General features: G+C 52.9%; 4 non-coding genes across 4 annotated transcripts; all 4 read left to right on the forward strand.

Annotated features, from left to right (window-relative positions):
* The first annotated feature begins 691 nt into the window (after window positions 1-691).
* Window positions 692-810, forward strand: LOC143999579 (5S ribosomal RNA). The gene has a single exon (XR_013278048.1). It is a non-coding gene; the product is annotated as a 5S ribosomal RNA (ribosomal RNA).
* A 3,260-nt stretch (window positions 811-4,070) lies between these two features.
* LOC143999563 (5S ribosomal RNA) lies at window positions 4,071-4,189 on the forward strand. Its single transcript, XR_013278033.1, has one exon. It is a non-coding gene; the product is annotated as a 5S ribosomal RNA (ribosomal RNA).
* Window positions 4,190-8,753: 4,564 nt separating this feature from the next.
* Window positions 8,754-8,872, forward strand: LOC143999602 (5S ribosomal RNA). The gene has a single exon (XR_013278069.1). It is a non-coding gene; the product is annotated as a 5S ribosomal RNA (ribosomal RNA).
* A 5,128-nt stretch (window positions 8,873-14,000) lies between these two features.
* LOC143999565 (5S ribosomal RNA) lies at window positions 14,001-14,119 on the forward strand. Its single transcript, XR_013278035.1, has one exon. It is a non-coding gene; the product is annotated as a 5S ribosomal RNA (ribosomal RNA).
* The last annotated feature ends 1,582 nt before the right edge of the window (window positions 14,120-15,701 follow it).

The following is a 15,701-nucleotide window of genomic DNA, read 5'->3' on the forward strand; positions in this document are numbered from 1 at the left end:
TTTTTATTCTTATACCTTGATCCTCACAGTCTCCAGGCCTATTGAAAAGAAGTTGGGTGAGTAAGGCGGCACATGTGGGGTATGGAGCAACTCTACAGGAAAAGGTCTACCTAGTGGGCAAGTCAAAGAGTTGCTTGACTGCAGCCACTGGTGAGGCATGGTGCCTGGTATAGGTGAGGGGTCCTCCGGTAGCCAGGGGGGTAGATGTACTGGCTCCCTCCCCAGCAGTCAGCTTCCAGTAGCTAGCGGAACAGAAGCCAGGTTCTGGAGATCCATGGGCTGGCCACCTGCTATGAGAGCGAAGGCGTAAACAAGTGCGGGCATAAGGCCCCGCGCTACATGCACCCTGCTGCACCTCTTCTTCCTGTGGTGCAAAGCCTTGTCAGCGAAAAGGGTTAAAGTCAGGCCAGGGGAAGCCAGAAAGGAGCATTGGAAGCAAGGCTGAGGATGTGTGTGTGCGTGAGAAGGTGCAGGCAGGAAGAGGTTAAAGAGGGAGCAAAGCAGCAGGAGGCAGGGACGGGGTTGAGGAGAGCAAGCGAGAGAGAGAGAGAGAGAGAGAGAGGAGAGACGACAAAGTGCGGTGTGCTGCCATGCTTGTGAAAAGGCACAGCTGATTGTAGTAAAGTCAAGGAAAGGCGGAGCCAGGCTGCCGCTGACAAGTACAAGAGGCTTGAAAGAGACCATGAGCTTTGTCTACGGCCACACCACCCTGAATGCGCCCGCTCTCGTCTGATCTCGGAAGCTAAGCAGGGTCGGGCCTGGTTAGTACTTGGATGGGAGACCGCCTGGGAATACCAGGTGCTGTAGGCTTTTGCTTTTCTTACAGCAGGGGTCACTCTCCTCTATGCTTCTTTTTACATTCATTTTTACCCAAAGCGCTCTCTCTCTCTCTCTCTCTCTCTCTCTCTCTCTCTCTCTCTCTCTCTCTGCAAGCCCTCCTGCACACCTAGCTCCTACAAAATCACCCGTGCCCAACCAAGCCTCCACTTTTTACAAGCCCACTTCCACAATCTCATCCCTTCTTTCAAAAATACACTTTCTTCTCTCTACCTCCCTCCCTGAGGAGATTGCCACGTATCCAGTCCCCTATGGCAGCAAAACAACGGCCAGACGCAACCCCCACCAAGCTAGCCCCATCCTACATTCTGCTTAGGCTCCACGGCCGGTAGACATGTGCGGTTCGTTTCGTACGAATTTCCCAAAATTCGTACGTTCGGGAGGATCCGAAATACGAATTGCCATGCGTCCGAACTCTGTACGCAATACGAACTTTTGTTTAGGAATTTCGGATTTCGGATTAGTTGTCGTCGCATCGACGACTCAGTCATTATGCTTATTATGAGGGGCTCCCACCATCCCTGTGCTATGCTGACTTCCTCCTGGGGCTGCTTATTATGAGGGGCTCCCACCATCCCTGTGCTATGCTGACTTCCTCCTGGGGCTGCTTATTATGAGGGGCTCCCACCATCCCTGTGCTGTGCTGACTTCCTCCTGGGGCTGTACCTCTGCTGTGCTTATTATGAGGGCCTCCCACCATCCCTGTGCTATGCTGACTTCCTCCTGGGGCTGCTTATTATGAGGGGCTCCCACCATCCCTGTACTGACTTCCTCCTGGGGCTGTACCTCTGCTTTGCTCATTATGAGGGCCTCCCACCATCCCTGTGCTATGCTGACTTCCTCCTGGGGCTGCTTATTATGAGGTGCTCCCACCATCCCTGTGCTGTGCTGACTTCCTCCTGGGTCTGTACCCTCTGCTGTGCTCATTATGAGGGGTTTCCACCATTCCTGTGCTGTGCTGACATACTGAGCACAGCAGAGGTACAGCCCCAGGAGGAAGTCAGCACAGCACAGGGATGGGGGGAGCCCCTCATAATAAGCAGCCCCAGGAGGAAGTCGGCATAGCACAGGGATGGTGGGAGCCCCTCATAATGAGCACAGCAGAGGTACAGCCCCAGGAGGAAGTCAGCACAGCACAGGGATGGTGGGAGCCCCTCATAATAAGCAGCCCCAGGAGGAAGTCAGCATAGCAAAGGGATGGTGGGAGCCCCTCATAATAAGCAGCCCCAGGAGGAAGTCAGCATAGCACAGGGATGGTGGGAGCCCCTCCTAATGAGCACAGCAGAGGTACAACCCCAGGAGGAAGTCAGCATAGCACAGGGATGGTGGGAGCCCCTCATAATAAGCAGCCCCAGGAGGAAGTCAGCACAGCACAGGGATGGTGGGAGCCCCTCATTATAAGCAGCCCCAGGAGGAAGTCAGCATAGCACAGGGATGGTGGGAGCCCCTCATAATAAGCAGCCCCAGGAGGAAGTCAGCATAGCACAGGGATGGTGGGAGCCCCTCATAATAAGCAGCCCCAGGAGGAGCAGGCGAAAACTGGACCAGCGGTGCATGGCAGCAATCCGCTTCTCTCTTTCTCATCTAATGAAAAGTCGTATTTCGGATAGGAAATTCTTCAATGAAATTTCGTATTTTGGATAAAAACCAAACTTCCATCAGCATCGACTGTCATTATATTGAGGTATATTTTTGCCTTTAAATTCATCGTAACGAACGTTCATACAAGTTAACGATCCTAACGACAATTCGTATTTCGTACGAAACGAAACAGAATTTCGGACACGAAATACGAAGTACGAATTAATTTTAATACGAACCGTAACGGAACAGAACAAAACAAATTTATTGACGGCGCCCATATCTACGGCCCATCCATTTTCCAGCACTCTCCTCAGCCGTTTTGGTGCCATCACTCCTGCTCTTTAGTTGCCCTTGCGCCAACACATTCCACAGCGCTCTCCAGGCTGGGGGACAGCACGGGAAACACGCACACGGACTGCCAAAGCCAGCGAGAAGCCACAGAGCCGACCCCTCGTCAAACCGGCACCCTGAAGCGGCTAAGGAGTAGGCAGCAGGTTGCCTACAGGAGCGCGGTTTTAGTTTGCGGCTGCCCCAGGCTTGGAGGAAAAGAGGTAATGCGTGCGCTGCTGTTTTTTTTGGATCCAGCCTACCCAGCGGTCATATAAATATAGGGGAAGGCTGGGTTCGGGTGACCAGGCAGCACTTGCACGAGGCCAACTAGGGTTGCCACCTCATCCCTTTAAACCCAAACACATCTGAATTACACAGGTTCTGAGGCTAATTAAATGCAGATAAGGCAACAAGTGAGTTTAATTACCACCTTAATCAGCCACAGAATCTGTGTAATTCAGATGTGTTTGGATTTAAAGGGATGAGATGGCAACTCAAAGGCCAACATGAAGTGCTACCTTGTAGAGGTAATCCTGGGAAGCCAATCAGTGGTAGTTTGGGTCAGGATATGACCATTGTTCATGTTGAACTGTAATGCCCCAGACTTCTCAGTAAAGTTGCATCAAGTGTTCTAAGCCTGCTCTGAAGTCATTGAAAGGGGTGCATCATGCATGTTGGTCTCCAGGCCTATTGAAAAGAAGTTGGGTGAGTAAGGCGGCACATGTGGGGTATGGAGCAACTCTACAGGAAAAGGTCTACCTAGTGGGCAAGTCAAACAGTTGCTTGACTGCAGCCACTGGTGAGGCATGGTGCCTGGTATAGGTGAGGGGTCCTCCGGTAGCCAGGGGGGTAGATGTACTGGCTCCCTCCCCAGCAGTCAGCTTCCAGTAGCTAGCGGAACAGAAGCCAGGTTCTGGAGATCCATGGGCTGGCCACCTGCTACGAGAGCGAAGGCGTAAACAAGTGCGGGCATAAGGCCCCGCGCTACATGCACCCTGCTGCACCTCTTCTTCTTGTCAGCGAAAAGGGTTAAAGTCAGGCCAGGGGAAGCCAGAAAGGAGCATTGGAAGCAAGGCTGAGGATGTGTGTGTGCGTGAGAAGGTGCAGGCAGGAAGAGGTTAAAGAGGGAGCAAAGCAGCAGGAGGCAGGGACGGGGTTGAGGAGAGCAAGCGAGAGAGAGAGAGAGAGAGGAGAGACGACAAAGTGCGGTGTGCTGCCATGCTTGTGAAAAGGCACAGCTGATTGTAGTAAAGTCAAGGAAAGGCAGAGCCAGGCTGCCGCTGACAAGTACAAGAGGCTTGAAAGAGACCCTGAGCTTTGCCTACGGCCACACCACCCTGAATGCGCCCGCTCTCGTCTGATCTCGGAAGCTAAGCAGGGTCGGGCCTGGTTAGTACTTGGATGGGAGACCGCCTGGGAATACCAGGTGCTGTAGGCTTTTGCTTTTCTTCCAGCAGGGGTCACTCTCCTCTATGCTTCTTTTTACATTCATTTTTACCCAAAGCGCTCTCTCTCTCTCTCTCTCTCTCTCTCTCTGCAAGCCCTCCTGCACACCTAGCTCCTACAAAATCACCCGTGCCCAACCAAGCCTCCACTTTTTACAAGCCCACTTCCACAATCTAATCCCTTCTTTCAAAAATACACTTTCTTCTCTCTACCTCCCTCCCTGAGGAGATTGCCACGTATCCAGTCCCCTATGGCAGCAAAACAACGGCCAGACGCAACCCCCACCAAGCTAGCCCCCATCCTACATTCTGCTTAGGCTCCACGGCCCGGTAGACATGTGCGGTTCGTTTCGTACGAATTTCCCAAAATTCGTACGTTCGGGAGGATCCGAAATACGAATTGCCATGCGTCCGAACTCTGTACGCAATACGAACTTTTGTTTAGGAATTTCGGATTTCGGATTAGTTGTCGTCGCATCGACGACTCAGTCATTATGCTTATTATGAGGGGCTCCCACCATCCCTGTGCTATGCTGACTTCCTCCTGGGGCTGCTTATTATGAGGGGCTCCCACCATCCCTGTGCTATGCTGACTTCCTCCTGGGGCTGCTTATTATGAGGGGCTCCCACCATCCCTGTGCTGTGCTGACTTCCTCCTGGGGCTGTACCTCTGCTGTGCTTATTATGAGGGCCTCCCACCATCCCTGTGCTATGCTGACTTCCTCCTGGGGCTGCTTATTATGAGGGGCTCCCACCATCCCTGTACTGACTTCCTCCTGGGGCTGTACCTCTGCTTTGCTCATTATGAGGGCCTCCCACCATCCCTGTGCTATGCTGACTTCCTCCTGGGGCTGCTTATTATGAGGTGCTCCCACCATCCCTGTGCTGTGCTGACTTCCTCCTGGGTCTGTACCCTCTGCTGTGCTCATTATGAGGGGTTTCCACCATTCCTGTGCTGTGCTGACATACTGAGCACAGCAGAGGTACAGCCCCAGGAGGAAGTCGGCACAGCACAGGGATGGGGGGAGCCCCTCATAATAAGCAGCCCCAGGAGGAAGTCGGCATAGCACAGGGATGGTGGGAGCCCCTCATAATGAGCACAGCAGAGGTACAGCCCCAGGAGGAAGTCAGCACAGCACAGGGATGGTGGGAGCCCCTCATAATAAGCAGCCCCAGGAGGAAGTCAGCATAGCAAAGGGATGGTGGGAGCCCCTCATAATAAGCAGCCCCAGGAGGAAGTCAGCATAGCACAGGGATGGTGGGAGCCCCTCATAATGAGCACAGCAGAGGTACAGCCCCAGGAGGAAGTCAGCACAGCACAGGGATGGTGGGAGCCCCTCATAATAAGCAGCCCCAGGAGGAAGTCAGCATAGCAAAGGGATGGTGGGAGCCCCTCATAATAAGCAGCCCCAGGAGGAAGTCAGCATAGCACAGGGATGGTGGGAGCCCCTCATAATGAGCACAGCAGAGGTACAGCCCCAGGAGGAAGTCAGCACAGCACAGGGATGGTGGGAGCCCCTCATAATAAGCAGCCCCAGGAGGAAGTCAGCATAGCAAAGGGATGGTGGGAGCCCCTCATAATAAGCAGCCCCAGGAGGAAGTCAGCATAGCACAGGGATGGTGGGAGCCCCTCATAATGAGCACAGCAGAGGTACAACCCCAGGAGGAAGTCAGCATAGCACAGGGATGGTGGGAGCCCCTCATAATAAGCAGCCCCAGGAGGAAGTCAGCACAGCACAGGGATGGTGGGAGCCCCTCATTATAAGCAGCCCCAGGAGGAAGTCAGCATAGCACAGGGATGGTGGGAGCCCCTCATAATAAGCAGCCCCAGGAGGAAGTCAGCATAGCACAGGGATGGTGGGAGCCCCTCATAATAAGCAGCCCCAGGAGGAGCAGGCGAAAACTGGACCAGCGGTGCATGGCAGCAATCCGCTTCTCTCTTTCTCGTCTAATGAAAAGTCGTATTTCGGATAGGAAATTCTTCAATGAAATTTCGTATTTTGGATAAAAACCAAACTTCCATCAGCATCGACTGTCATTATATTGAGGTATATTTTTGCCTTTAAATTCATCGTAACGAACGTTCATACAAGTTAACGATCCTAACGACAATTCGTATTTCGTACGAAACGAAACAGAATTTCGGACACGAAATACGAAGTACGAATTAATTTTAATACGAACCGTAACGGAACAGAACAAAACAAATTTATTGACGGCGCCCATATCTACGGCCCATCCATTTTCCAGCACTCTCCTCAGCCGTTTTGGTGCCATCACTCCTGCTCTTTAGTTGCCCTTGCACCAACACATTCCACAGCGCTCTCCAGGCTGGGGGACAGCACGGGAAACACGCACACGGACTGCCAAAGCCAGCGAGAAGCCACAGAGCCGACCCCTCGTCAAACCGGCACCCTGAAGCGGCTAAGGAGTAGGCAGCAGGTTGCCTACAGGAGCGCGGTTTTAGTTTGCGGCTGCCCCAGGCTTGGAGGAAAAGAGGTAATGCGTGCGCTGCTGTTTTTTTTGGATCCAGCCTACCCAGCGGTCATATAAATATAGGGGAAGGCTGGGTTCGGGTGACCAGGCAGCACTTGCACGAGGCCAACTAGGGTTGCCACCTCATCCCTTTAAACCCAAACACATCTGAATTACACAGGTTCTGAGGCTAATTAAATGCAGATAAGGCAACAAGTGAGTTTAATTACCACCTTAATCAGCCACAGAATCTGTGTAATTCAGATGTGTTTGGATTTAAAGGGATGAGATGGCAACTCAAAGGCCAACATGAAGTGCTACCTTGTAGAGGTACCGTATATACTCGAGTATAGGCCGACCCGAGTATAAGCCGAGGCCCCCAATTTACCCCCAAAAAACTGGGAAACCTATTGACTCGTGTATAAGCCGAGGGTGAGATATGCCTGTCCATCCCTGTGTGTGTCCGTCCATCCCTGTGTGTCCGTCCATCCCTGTGTGTCCGTCCATCCCTGTGTGTCCGTCCATCCCTGTGTGTGTGTCCATCCATCCATCCCTGTGTGTGTGTGTGTGCGTCCATCCATCCATCCATCCGTGTGTGTGTGTGTGTGTGTGTGTGTGTGTGTCCATCCATCCATCCATCCCTGTGTGTGTGTGTGTGTCCATCCATCCATCCATCCCTGTGTGTGTGTGTGTGTCCATCCATCCATCCCTCCCTGTGTGTGTGTGTGTGTGTCCATCCGTGTGTGTGTGTGTGTGTGTGTGTGTGTGTGTGTGTGTGTCCGTGCAGCCTTGTGTGTCCAGCCTACCTGTGTCCCGAGCCTCCGTCCGGTCCCGTCCCGAGCCTCCGTGTCGTCCCGTCCCGAGCCTCCGTGTCGTCCCATGCCAGGATCGCCGCTCTTCGTCGGCGCCCTGGCGGCCATTCCCCTGTTCAAAAGCCGCGCCTCCCGCCTCCGCCTGTGATAGGCGGAACACTCAATTTCCCAGCAGTCTGTGTTCCGCCTATCACAGACATCGTCTCATCCTCGTCCGTAGTACGAGGATGAGCCGATGTCCGTGATAGGCGGAACACTGACTGCTGGGAAATTGAGTGTTCCGCCTATCACAGGCGGAGGCGGAGGCGGAGGCGCGGCTTTTGAAAGGTAGAATGGCCGCTGTCTGTCTGCTCGACACGCTGTTCGGGCAGTCAGACAGCGGTGACTCGAGTATAAGCCGAGGGGGGCACTTTCAGCCTCAAAAAAGAGGCTGAAAATCTCGGCTTATACTCGAGTATATACGGTAATCCTGGGAAGCCAATCAGTGGTAGTTTGGGTCAGGATATGACCATTGTTCATGTTGAACTGTAATGCCCCAGACTTCTCAGTAAAGTTGCATCAAGTGTTCTAAGCCTGCTCTGAAGTCATTGAAAGGGGTGCATCATGCATGTTGGTCTCCAGGCCTATTGAAAAGAAGTTGGGTGAGTAAGGCGGCACATGTGGGGTATGGAGCAACTCTACAGGAAAAGGTCTACCTAGTGGGCAAGTCAAAGAGTTGCTTGACTGCAGCCACTGGTGAGGCATGGTGCCTGGTATAGGTGAGGGGTCCTCCGGTAGCCAGGGGGGTAGATGTACTGGCTCCCTCCCCAGCAGTCAGCTTCCAGTAGCTAGCGGAACAGAAGCCAGGTTCTGGAGATCCATGGGCTGGCCACCTGCTACGAGAGCGAAGGCGTAAACAAGTGCGGGCATAAGGCCCCGCGCTACATGCACCCTGCTGCACCTCTTCTTCCTGTGGTGCAAAGCCTTGTCAGCGAAAAGGGTTAAAGTCAGGCCAGGGGAAGCCAGAAAGGAGCATTGGAAGCAAGGCTGAGGATGTGTGTGTGCGTGAGAAGGTGCAGGCAGGAAGAGGTTAAAGAGGGAGCAAAGCAGCAGGAGGCAGGGACGGGGTTGAGGAGAGCAAGCGAGAGAGAGAGAGAGAGAGGAGAGACGACAAAGTGCGGTGTGCTGCCATGCTTGTGAAAAGGCACAGCTGATTGTAGTAAAGTCAAGGAAAGGCGGAGCCAGGCTGCCGCTGACAAGTACAAGAGGCTTGAAAGAGACCATGAGCTTTGCCTACGGCCACACCACCCTGAATGCGCCCGCTCTCCTCTGATCTCGGAAGCTAAGCAGGGTCGGGCCTGGTTAGTACTTGGATGGGAGACCGCCTGGGAATACCAGGTGCTGTAGGCTTTTGCTTTTCTTACAGCAGGGGTCACTCTCCTCTATGCTTCTTTTTACATTCATTTTTACCCAAAGCGCTCTCTCTCTCTCTCTCTCTCTCTGCAAGCCCTCCTGCACACCTAGCTCCTACAAAATCACCCGTGCCCAACCAAGCCTCCACTTTTTACAAGCCCACTTCCACAATCTCATCCCTTCTTTCAAAAATACACTTTCTTCTCTCTACCTCCCTCCCTGAGGAGATTGCCACGTATCCAGTCCCCTATGGCAGCAAAACAATGGCCAGACGCAACCCCCACCAAGCTAGCCCCCATCCTACATTCTGCTTAGGCTCCACGGCCCGGTAGACATGTGCGGTTCGTTTCGTACGAATTTCCCAAAATTCGTACGTTCGGGAGGATCCGAAATACGAATTGCCATGCGTCCGAACTCTGTACGCAATACGAACTTTTGTTTAGGGATTTCGGATTAGTTGTCGTCGCATCGACGACTCAGTCATTATGCTTATTATGAGGGGCTCCCACCATCCCTGTGCTATGCTGACTTCCTCCTGGGGCTGCTTATTATGAGGGGCTCCCACCATCCCTGTGCTATGCTGACTTCCTCCTGGGGCTGCTTATTATGAGGGGCTCCCACCATCCCTGTGCTGTGCTGACTTCCTCCTGGGGCTGTACCTCTGCTGTGCTTATTATGAGGGCCTCCCACCATCCCTGTGCTATGCTGACTTCCTCCTGGGGCTGCTTATTATGAGGAGCTCCCACCATCCCTGTGCTGTGCTGACTTCCTCCTGGGGCTGTACCTCTGCTTTGCTCATTATGAGGGCCTCCCACCATCCCTGTGCTATGCTGACTTCCTCCTGGAAGCAGAGGTACAGCCCCAGGAGGAAGTCAGCACAGCACAGGGATGGGGGGAGCCCCTCATAATAAGCAGCCCCAGGAGGAAGTCGGCATAGCACAGGGATGGTGGGAGCCCCTCATAATGTGCACAGCAGAGGTACAGCCCCAGGAGGAAGTCAGCACAGCACAGGGATGGTGGGAGCCCCTCATAATAAGCAGCCCCAGGAGGAAGTCAGCACAGCACAGGGATGGTGGGAGCCCCTCATTATAAGCAGCCCCAGGAGGAAGTCAGCATAGCACAGGGATGGTGGGAGCCCCTCATAATAAGCAGCCCCAGGAGGAAGTCAGCATAGCACAGGGATGGTGGGAGCCCCTCATAATAAGCAGCCCCAGGAGGAGCAGGCGAAAACTGGACCAGCGGTGCATGGCAGCAATCCGCTTCTCTCTTTCTCATCTAATGAAAAGTCGTATTTCGGATAGGAAATTCTTCAATGAAATTTCGTATTTTGGATAAAAACCAAACTTCCATCAGCATCGACTGTCATTATATTGAGGTATATTTTATATATATTTATATTTAGGCTTTTGCTTTTCTTACAGCAGGGGTCACTCTCCTCTATGCTTCTTTTTACATTCATTTTTACCCAAAGCGCTCTCTCTCTCTCTCTCTCTCTCTGCAAGCCCTCCTGCACACCTAGCTCCTACAAAATCACCCGTGCCCAACCAAGCCTCCACTTTTTACAAGCCCACTTCCACAATCTCATCCCTTCTTTCAAAAATACACTTTCTTCTCTCTACCTCCCTCCCTGAGGAGATTGCCACGTATCCAGTCCCCTATGGCAGCAAAACAATGGCCAGACGCAACCCCCACCAAGCTAGCCCCCATCCTACATTCTGCTTAGGCTCCACGGCCCGGTAGACATGTGCGGTTCGTTTCGTACGAATTTCCCAAAATTCGTACGTTCGGGAGGATCCGAAATACTAATTGCCATGCGTCCGAACTCTGTACGCAATACGAACTTTTGTTTAGGAATTTCGGATTTCGGATTAGTTGTCGTCGCATCGACGACTCAGTCATTATGCTTATTATGAGGGGCTCCCACCATCCCTGTGCTATGCTGACTTCCTCCTGGGGCTGCTTATTATGAGGGGCTCCCACCATCCCTGTGCTATGCTGACTTCCTCCTGGGGCTGCTTATTATGAGGGGCTCCCACCATCCCTGTGCTGTGCTGACTTCCTCCTGGGGCTGCTTATTATGAGGGGCTCCCACCATCCCTGTGCTATGCTGACTTCCTCCTGGGGTTGTACCTCTGCTGTGCTCATTATGAGGGGCTCCCACCATCCCTGTGCTATGCTGACTTCCTCCTGGGGCTGCTTATTATGAGGGGCTCCCACCATCCCTTTGCTATGCTGACTTCCTCCTGGGGCTGCTTATTATGAGGGGCTCCCACCATCCCTGTGCTGACTTCCTCCTGGGGCTGTACCTCTGCTGTGCTCATTATGAGGGGCTCCCACCATCCCTGTGCTATGCCGACTTCCTCCTGGGGCTGCTTATTATGAGGGGCTCCCCCCATCTCTGTGCTATGCTGACTTCCTCCTGGGGCTGCTTATTATGAGGGGCTCCCACCATCCCTGTGCTATGCTGACTTCCTCCTGGGGCTGCTTATTATGAGGGGCTCCCACCATCCCTGTGCTGTGCTGACTTCCTCCTGGGGCTGTACCTCTGCTGTGCTTATTATGAGGGCCTCCCACCATCCCTGTGCTATGCTGACTTCCTCCTGGGGCTGCTTATTATGAGGGGCTCCCACCATCCTTGTACTGACTTCCTCCTGGGGCTGTACCTCTGCTTTGCTCATTATGAGGGCCTCCCACCATCCCTGTGCTATGCTGACTTCCTCCTGGGGCTGCTTATTATGAGGTGCTCCCACCATCCCTGTGCTGTGCTGACTTCCTCCTGGGTCTGTACCCTCTGCTGTGCTCATTATGAGGGGTTTCCACCATTCCTGTGCTGTGCTGACATACTGAGCACAGCAGAGGTACAGCCCCAGGAGGAAGTCAGCACAGCACAGGGATGGGGGGAGCCCCTCATAATAAGCAGCCCCAGGAGGAAGTCGGCATAGCACAGGGATGGTGGGAGCCCCTCATAATGAGCACAGCAGAGGTACAGCCCCAGGAGGAAGTCAGCACAGCACAGGGATGGTGGGAGCCCCTCATAATAAGCAGCCCCAGGAGGAAGTCAGCATAGCAAGGGGATGGTGGGAGCCCCTCATAATAAGCAGCCCCAGGAGGAAGTCAGCATAACACAGGGATGGTGGGAGCCCCTCATAATGAGCACAGCAGAGGTACAACCCCAGGAGGAAGTCAGCATAGCACAGGGATGGTGGGAGCCCCTCATAATAAGCAGCCCCAGGAGGAAGTCAGCACAGCACAGGGATGGTGGGAGCCCCTCATTATAAGCAGCCCCAGGAGGAAGTCAGCATAGCACAGGGATGGTGGGAGCCCCTCATAATAAGCAGCCCCAGGAGGAAGTCAGCACAGCACAGGGATGGTGGGAGCCCCTCATAATAAGCAGCCCCAGGAGGAGCAGGCGAAAACTGGACCAGCGGTGCATGGCAGCAATCCGCTTCTCTCTTTCTCGTCTAATGAAAAGTCGTATTTCGGATAGGAAATTCTTCAATGAAATTTGGTATTTTGGATAAAAACCAAACTTCCATCAGCATCGACTGTCATTATATTGAGGTATATTTTTGCCTTTAAATTCATCGTAACGAACGTTCATACAAGTTAACGATCCTAACGACAATTCGTATTTCGTACGAAACGAAACAGAATTTCGGACACGAAATACGAAGTACGAATTAATTTTAATACGAACCGTAACGGAACAGAACAAAACAAATTTATTGACGGCGCCCATATCTACGGCCCATCCATTTTCCAGCACTCTCCTCAGCCGTTTTGGTGCCATCACTCCTGCTCTTTAGTTGCCCTTGCGCCAACACATTCCACAGCGCTCTCCAGGCTGGGGGACAGCACGGGAAACACGCACACGGACTGCCAAAGCCAGCGAGAAGCCACAGAGCCGACCCCTCGTCAAACCGGCACCCTGAAGCGGCTAAGGAGTAGGCAGCAGGTTGCCTACAGGAGTGCGGTTTTAGTTTGCGGCTGCCCCAGGCTTGGAGGAAAAGAGGTAATGCGTGCGCTGCTGTTTTTTTTGGATCCAGCCTACCCAGCGGTCATATAAATATAGGGGAAGGCTGGGTTCGGGTGACCAGGCAGCACTTGCACGAGGCCAACTAGGGTTGCCACCTCATCCCTTTAAACCCAAACACATCTGAATTACACAGGTTCTGAGGCTAATTAAATGCAGATAAGGCAACAAGTGAGTTTAATTACCACCTTAATCAGCCACAGAATCTGTGTAATTCAGATGTGTTTGGATTTAAAGGGATGAGATTGCAACTCAAAGGCCAACATGAAGTGCTACCTTGTAGAGGTAATCCTGGGAAGCCAATCAGTGGTAGTTTGGGTCAGGATATGACCATTGTTCATGTTGAACTGTAATGGCCCAGACTTCTCAGTAAAGTTGCATCAAGTGTTCTAAGCCTGCTCTGAAGTCATTGAAAGGGGTGCATCATGCATGTTGGTCTCCAGGCCTATTGTAAAGAAGTTGGGTGAGTAAGGCGGCACATGTGGGGTATGGAGCAACTCTACAGGAAAAGGTCTACCTAGTGGGCAAGTCAAAGAGTTGCTTGACTGCAGCCACTGGTGAGGCATGGTGCCTGGTATAGGTGAGGGGTCCTCCGGTAGCCAGGGGGGTAGATGTACTGGCTCCCTCCCCAGCAGTCAGCTTCCAGTAGCTAGCGGAACAGAAGCCAGGTTCTGGAGATCCATGGGCTGGCCACCTGCTACGAGAGCGAAGGCGTAAACAAGTGCGGGCATAAGGCCCCGCGCTACATGCACCCTGCTGCACCTCTTCTTCCTGTGGTGCAAAGCCTTGTCAGCGAAAAGGGTTAAAGTCAGGCCAGGGGAAGCCAGAAAGGAGCATTGGAAGCAAGGCTGAGGATGTGTGTGTGCGTGAGAAGGTGCAGGCAGGAAGAGGTTAAAGAGGGAGCAAAGCAGCAGGAGGCAGGGACGGGGTTGAGGAGAGCAAGCGAGAGAGAGAGAGAGAGAGGAGAGACGACAAAGTGCGGTGTGCTGCCATGCTTGTGAAAAGGCACAGCTGATTGTAGTAAAGTCAAGGAAAGGCGGAGCCAGGCTGCCGCTGACAAGTACAAGAGGCTTGAAAGAGACCCTGAGCTTTGCCTACGGCCACACCACCCTGAATGCGCCCGCTCTCGTCTGATCTCGGAAGCTAAGCAGGGTCGGGCCTGGTTAGTACTTGGATGGGAGACCGCCTGGGAATACCAGGTGCTGTAGGCTTTTGCTTTTCTTACAGCAGGGGTCACTCTCCTCTATGCTTCTTTTTACATTCATTTTTACCCAAAGCGCTCTCTCTCTCTCTCTCTCTCTGCAAGCCCTCCTGCACACCTAGCTCCTACAAAATCACCCGTGCCCAACCAAGCCTCCACTTTTTACAAGCCCACTTCCACAATCTCATCCCTTCTTTCAAAAATACACTTTCTTCTCTCTACCTCCCTCCCTGAGGAGATTGCCACGTATCCAGTCCCCTATGGCAGCAAAACAACGGCCAGACGCAACCCCCACCAAGCTAGCCCCCATCCTACATTCTGCTTAGGCTCCACGGCCCGGTAGACATGTGTGGTTCGTTTCGTACGAATTTCCCAAAATTCGTACGTTCGGGAGGATCCGAAATACGAATTGCCATGCGTCCGAACTCTGTACGCAATACGAACTTTTGTTTAGGAATTTGGGATTTCGGATTAGTTGTCGTCGCATCGACGACTCAGTAATTATGCTTATTATGAGGGGCTCCCACCATCCCTGTGCTATGCTGACTTCCTCCTGGGGCTGCTTATTATGAGGGGCTCCCACCATCCCTGTGCTATGCTGACTTCCTCCTGGGGCTGCTTATTATGAGGGGCTCCCACCATCCCTGTGCTGTGCTGACTTCCTCCTGGGGCTGTACCTCTGCTGTGCTTATTATGAGGGCCTCCCACCATCCCTGTGCTATGCTGACTTCCTCCTGGGGCTGCTTATTATGAGGGGCTCCCACCATCCCTGTACTGACTTCCTCCTGGGGCTGTACCTCTGCTTTGCTCATTATGAGGGCCTCCCACCATCCCTGTGCTATGCTGACTTCCTCCTGGGGCTGCTTATTATGAGGTGCTCCCACCATCCCTGTGCTGTGCTGACTTCCTCCTGGGTCTGTACCCTCTGCTGTGCTCATTATGAGGGGTTTCCACCATTCCTGTGCTGACATACTGAGCACAGCAGAGGTACAGCCCCAGGAGGAAGTCAGCACAGCACAGGGATGGGGGGAGCCCCTCATAATAAGCAGCCCCAGGAGGAAGTCGGCATAGCACAGGGATGGTGGGAGCCCCTCATAATGAGCACAGCAGAGGTACAGCCCCAGGAGGAAGTCAGCACAGCACAGGGATGGTGGGAGCCCCTCATAATAAGCAGCCCCAGGAGGAAGTCAGCATAGCAAAGGGATGGTGGGAGCCCCTCATAATAAGCAGCCCCAGGAGGAAGTCAGCATAGCACAGGGATGGTGGGAGCCCCTCATAATAAGCAGCCCCAGGAGGAGCAGGCGAAAACTGGACCAGCGGTGCATGGCAGCAATCCGCTTCTCTCTTTCTCGTCTAATGAAAAGTCGTATTTCGGATAGGAAATTCTTCAATGAAATTTCGTATTTTGAATAAAAACCAAACTTCCATCAGCATCGACTGTCATTATATTGAGGTATATTTTTGCCTTTAAATTCATCGTAACGAACGTTCATACAAGTTAACGATCCTAACGACAATTCGTATTTCGTACGAAACGAAACAGAATTTCGGACACGAAATACGAAGTACGAATTAATTTTAATACGAACCGT

Source organism: Lithobates pipiens, unplaced genomic scaffold, assembly GCF_037356315.1.
Source record: "Lithobates pipiens isolate NorthernLeopardFrog02 unplaced genomic scaffold, aLitPip1_a1.2 Scaffold_19, whole genome shotgun sequence".
NCBI lineage: Eukaryota > Metazoa > Chordata > Amphibia > Anura > Ranidae > Lithobates > Lithobates pipiens.